General features: G+C 33.6%; 1 long non-coding RNA gene across 5 annotated transcripts; it reads right to left on the minus strand.

The window, feature by feature from the left end:
* Window positions 1–206: 206 nt before the first annotated feature.
* Window positions 207–2,593, minus strand: LOC140978872 (uncharacterized). Of its 5 annotated transcripts, XR_012175648.1 has the most exons (6): window positions 2,371–2,593; window positions 2,227–2,289; window positions 1,835–1,986; window positions 1,686–1,759; window positions 1,488–1,524; window positions 207–522 (listed from the first exon to the last, which is right to left on the minus strand). It is a non-coding gene; the product is annotated as an uncharacterized lncRNA (long non-coding RNA). The 5 variants fall into 5 exon arrangements; XR_012175646.1 differs by lacking the exon at window positions 1,488–1,524; XR_012175645.1 differs by having other exon boundaries at window positions 1,488–1,759.
* Between the last annotated feature and the right edge of the window lie 3,836 nt (window positions 2,594–6,429).

A 6,429-nucleotide genomic window follows, 5' to 3' on the forward strand; every position in this document is an offset into this window, starting at 1 on the left:
ACCATAATTTTTATTTGTTGAAGTATTTGGTATTTTGTTACTTTACAATTTACATTTATTGACGAAGCAGTCGATTTGAAATACTTCATTTGTTTTGTATTATAGTAAAGTAATTAATAAAGAACGACTTCACAATTACTGAGTTGTGAAGTGCTTAATAATTTAATTAATATACAATAATACCACTATATATACACACACATACATAACTTAAAATACATTTATTTGATTCATAAATTATCCACCTACAAATGATGAACATTCACGAATCCACAAATATATCTACGAATCCACAAGTATATATCCACAAATCTACAAGTATAATCCAAAAGTATATTCACAAAACCAAAAGTGTACATCCACAAGTATATCCTAAAATGCATAATGACAAACCAAATATTAATCCCAACGCACACTATCCATTTAAGCACCTACATAAGAGTAGACGAATTCGCTCCACTCACTTATGACTTCATCATATTGAGATTGGTTGTAATATTAGTTCTTGATTGATCCTGCAAACTGAAATGTAAAAAGTACAATATGAATTAGATTAATAAGATAATTCATCCAAAAAAATTTGCCAGATCCACAAACCCACAAGAATTTATTGTTTTTTCTCCGGTCCAGAGGGTACCTAGCAGAAATCTTCGGGTTTGAATTTAAGCTATTTATAGTTGATAAGATTCAAAGTAAAATATAAGGACAATAAAATTAAACTTTAAGTAGTGTACAAATGAAAAAACTTTTAGAACAATGGGGATTTAAATGTTCTGCATATGGTTATGCCATATTTAGAGGACAATGTCGTTTTCATGTGAACATTCTTACAAGGAGAAGTCAAAAGGTGAGAGAGAGGACGGCTACAGCTAAAGCATTTAAATGTAAAAAAAAACAAAAATTATTATCAAAGTGACAAATTCTGTAAACTTATTTTTGCTCACTTTTCTGCAATATGAAACAATTCCTTAACCCCAATCANTATATATCCAAACTAAAGATGCAATCAATCAGACAAGCAGTTATATCAAACAAACACCTCAGATACTTTCTTTAGAGAAATCAAAGGCCTTTCAAGAGTCAGGGATGCGAACCTAGTCTGTCTCTTTGGTTGCTGCTTTGAAGAATATGGGAAATAGTATCTAGTCTATGAATATTGCTCTAATGGAAATCTTGTTGAACATCTCTTGAGTATGCATTCTCGATAATTCTTAGAATATTTCATATGAAGTTCTTTGGAAAATACAGATCATTTCAATATGATTAACAGGGAAAGATAGTGTACTAACATGGGAACTAAGAGTCAAAATCTTGAGAGATTGTGCATTTGCTCTTAAACATCTACATCACCATGTAGATGGTTGCATCGTTCACAGAGACATCAAGGTAATACACAAAATATTTACATATCTGAGTACGAGATGCAAGTGTATCAAGAAAATGTATCTGAATTGTTCTGTTCTTCAATGGCTTTGGTTTTTCTTTACCTAATTCTTCAAAATATTTTGCATTTCTCCTTGCCATCTGCAGTTAACAAACATTCTTCTGATTCAAAAAATGGAAGCAAAGCTTTCTGATTTTGGATTGGCAAGAATAATTGGAATGGAAGAAAGTAAAGTATTTACGGACGTTCGGGGAACCATTGGTTATATGGATCCTGAATACATGAGTAATGCCAAGCTGACCTGTGCTAGTGATATATATAGTTTTGGTATAGTCATGCTCCAACTTTTATTCGGGTAACGTAATTGAGCTAGACCTGAATGCAAGAGATCAACTGATTAGAAAGATAGCTTTTATGAACACTCAGCTAGTCGCACATCCGTGAACCTACACACACAAGCCTTGATTTCTTGGTGATTCATCAAACGCCCCAGTGTCAAATGCAGGGCCTTGAGTCTCTCCCTTCCTCTGGCAAAAATTTAATTATGCATCCGTTGTTTCCTATAGTGTTCTCCATATGTCCTATTAGCACATTCCACAATCCTATTTGGGGACACACACAAGAGAAAATTATCACAATTGAATTCTTGTTCATTTCTTAGAGAAGTTCGGTTACCTATGATAAAGAGCTTTATCATAAACTAAAACAAAGTTGATGATTGTAATTACACAATACCTTCGTATTTATATTTATTTAACCCAACACATGAAACCAAGATCCGATTATGTAAACTTGTCACTGTAAATGCACAAAATTCTTGTAGATAACCGCAGTAATCTCACCTCAGATGTGAAAAAGGTTGCCAGAGAAGTCATCGGAATCTCATCGGAAGCGAGCTAAAGTGGCTGGAAAAGTGGCGAAACACATTGGCTTCAAATCATTACTGAATACAACACAAACAACCAAGAATCGAAGCCAAAACTCACCAGAATCGAAGAAGAACTCGTGCGCACAGTCAACTTCGAGCAGGGCTGGATCCACTCGATTTCTTCTCGATCCAGTGCAGAAAAGAGGTGCAGGGGCTTGGGGAAGAACTTACTGAGCTCGACGCTTCTTGTCCGGTGGAATGGGCGGCGCTCGGCGGTAGCTGGCGTGGTGAGGGAGAGAGCCAACTGGAGTAGCTTTTGTCCATTAATGGGGAATGAGATAATTGGGTCGGGATGGTTTTCTCCTGCTTTTCCCTTTTTTTCTTTTAATTAAGTTTTTTTTAGTAAAAACAATGGTTTTTGACTACATTTTTTTCAAAATCGTTATCGTAGCTACTAAAAAACCCGTTTATAAAAACCGTTATCTTTGACACATAAAAGACAACGATTTTTTAAAACACGTTGTCGTAGCTTCAAAAAAATCCGTTCATAGACAATATTTTTGAAAAACTGTTGGTTTTGACCATAAAAGACAATGTTTTTTTAAAAAACTGTTGTCTACTGTTGGCTTTGACCATAAAAGACAATGTTTTTTAAAAAACTGTTGTCTTTTATAATAAAAAAAACATACAAAGACAATGATTTTCATTAAAATCGTTGTTAAAAGAAAAAAGACAATAGTTGTTCATAAAATCGTTGTCTTTGGAGTGTGGTTGAATATAGATTTTTTTTTTACTTTTTACTTCATCAAAACTACTCTGTCGAAGTAAAATGTTATAAAAAAATTAGAAACGAAGCCCGTGTTTTTTAAATTTTGAAGTAAAAAATAATGTTTTACTTCGTCGATGTTATTAGCGAAGTTGATTGTTATATACTACTTCATAATTAATAATCGATGAAGTAACCAGTGACGAAGTAAAAACCAAAAATTCTACTAGTGATAGGTTCATGATTTTTTACTCCATATGATGAGCTAAAGATTTTTATTTTTTCTCTAGAAATATGCAGATTGCCCTAAAATAACTAAACTAAAACATAAATTTTTCTTTTATTCATTGTGTCAGATTTTATGAGTTTTTAAAACCATGGCAAAAATTAACTATTTTTCTGCAGTACTACATATTGTGAGCATGCATTTTACTCATTTGCCATCTTTTTTTATTGATCTTATCACTCACTCAACATAATTTGTATCTACTTTTGTTGTCTTTATAACATATTTGAGAAATCAATTGGCTGAAAAACACAGTGCATAATTATTCAAACTATAGTACCGTGCAACACAGTTGATATTCTTCAGAGATACTATATATGCTTCAAGAAGAGAACATAAGACCACAAGAGATCTTTAAAACACTTTGTATTTGTTTGAATTCTTTGAAACTCTTGGATACTTACAAATGAAATGAGCTCTCTTATTATACTACTTCACCCTACAAATTAACGGCTAGGATCGATCTAATCTTACGACGTAGATTAAGTCTTCAGAAACTTCTACTTTCCTTGAATTTCCTATGAGATATTGACATGCATGCGAACATTCTAAGTAAAACTCTTCAAGGTGATTGATTATAAGGTGTTCCTATTAGAGAAAATGTACTAATGGTTTCTAGCACTACAACAAAAATGGCTTTTCGCAGCGCGCAAATACTCTTTCCGCGGCGCACATTGCACGCTGCGAAATTGCAAGCTGTTGAAAGTTCAAGTTTATCCGCAGCGTGCATGCGCACGCTGTTAATACTACTATCAACGGCGTGCATATGTACGCTGTTAATACAACTATCCGCCGCGTGCAATGCACGCCGTTAATATTAAAAAAAATCTAAATATTAGCGACGGTTTTTAAGACAACCGCCGCTAATTTGCGACATTTAAACACCAAAACGACCGTCGCTAAATTAGCAACGGTTACTACTCCGTCGCTAAGGGAACGACAGTGTTTAAATTTAGCGACGTTTACAAAACTGTCGCTACATTTAGCGACGGTTTTATAGCGACAGTTCATAAAACCGTCACTAAATGTTGCGTAAAAATAAAACAAAATTACTTTTATAATTTAATAAATTTTAAAAAAAATTCCAATAAAACTATCATCTCTGAACTTCCACTTAAAAAATTAACCAAAAATTTTAAAAAAAATATACTTAAACCTAAATTAAAAACGCATATTAGAGAAAAGTTTAAGTGTTGTAGAGTGGTGTGAATGTGAAACGGAAATCGGATATTTATAGACAATTTGCGACAATTAGCGACGGTTTTGAATTAAACTGTCGCTATTAGCGACGGTTTAAACATAATCGTCGCTGATTTACAACTATTAGCGACAGTTTAATAAAAATCGTCGCTTTTAAACCGTCGCCGATTTAAAATCGGCGACGGGTTATTTTATACCGTCTCTAAATTTAACCGTCGCAACTTTAAATTAGCGACTGTTTAATAAACCGTCGCTAATTTAAAAATTCACCCATTTCAACGGCGTGCTTTTACTGCACGTCGTGAATGCATAGAGTATTAACAGCGCACATTATTGCACGCTGCGGATAGTATATCATATAACTTTCCGCAGCGTGCTTTTAATGCGCGCCGTTAATATATATGTTATTAACGGCGCGCACTAAAAGCACGCTGCAGAAAGTATATAATATTTACAGCACACATAAATGCACGCTGCGGATATTACTTTCCGCAGCGTGCTTTTATTGCACGCCGTTATTTCTGTCAAGTGCAACAATATTAACAGCGCACATATTGATGCACGTCGTTAAAAGTACTATTCGCATCGTGCATGATGCGCTGCGGAAAGTCATTTTTGTTGTAGTGTAGAGAATTCCAGAAAGTTCGATCAAATGGACTCTAGATGCTTGGAAGCCTCTAAATTCGATCTGTCTTCTTGTCACAGTCCGTGGATAAAATTAATTATATGATTTACATTAACTAATTATGGGAAGTATTTGATTAACATCAAGTTGACTTACTTGAATAAATTATATATGGTAAGTATTTGAATAACATTAGACATGTTACCATCTTAGACAACAATATCGATGGTATTGTTGCAGTGGCCGCTGGTAGAGTACTCCGGGCACAATCCTTGAATTTTATTTTTTTTGTGCTACATCTATAGACTAGAAGTATATATGTAATATAATTTATATAGTAATTTTTTTTTTACGTTTAAACATTTTTTTTTGTTTAAATAGCCTTTTTTTGGGTATTTTCACATGAGTTTATAAAGAAATCAAATATTATTATACATATTTTGTTAGGTTGTGGAAATGCTAGCCATCTTGATTTTGATTATAACAAAACTTGTTGTTGTATTTCTAACATTTTTATTCAAGTGTGTAGTTGTAAGATGTCAAGTTGAGAGATTTGATAAGCTGGAACTTAAATGAAGTCCAGTTGAAATCTACCGAGCTCAAGTATTTCGATGATATCTCACAAACCGATAATCCAAATGACTAGCGGCCAAAATGTATAAAAATCCAACTCAATTATCTAGAAATCATGGGTCAGTTCAGTCGAGTGAATTCGTATGTTATCGAGACGAAATGGAGGTCGCAAAATCCGATCGGCCAAACATCCTCGAGTCGGACAGCTTGATAGGCCATCTCTGATATTTTGGAGATATCTCTCATCTCAATTATCGTAATGGAATGATTCAGCATGCGTGTTGGGATCGGTTTGGGGGAAAATAGTTGAGCTACAATAGCTCGGTTTTTGAAATATTGAACACCGATGAACTAAATCGAGTTTGATATGAAATAAAGCGAAAAACACTTGAAATAATCATTCGTAGAAACCGATTAAATATTTTGTAAAGCATTTAAAATATATACAAGTTGAATGTGTAAAAATATTTTAGTTGAAGCATTTTATCAAACACTTGTATGCAACATTTTGGTATTTGAAGAACACATAAAATGCTTCAACAATGCATCTTTAAAACTATGAAAATGATAAGTAAATGCAATAAACAAATAGACACGAATTTGTTTATGGATGTTCGGAGACTTCAAATGCTCCTACGTTACCCCTTCTTCTCCTTGGGAAGGATTCACTAGAAGACTTTGATTTATACAACACCTTATACAAACCCATTTCAACTTAGGACTTATC

The sequence above is a fragment of the Primulina huaijiensis genome, chromosome 6, assembly GCF_012295235.1.
Source record: "Primulina huaijiensis isolate GDHJ02 chromosome 6, ASM1229523v2, whole genome shotgun sequence".
Classification (NCBI taxonomy): domain Eukaryota; kingdom Viridiplantae; phylum Streptophyta; class Magnoliopsida; order Lamiales; family Gesneriaceae; genus Primulina; species Primulina huaijiensis.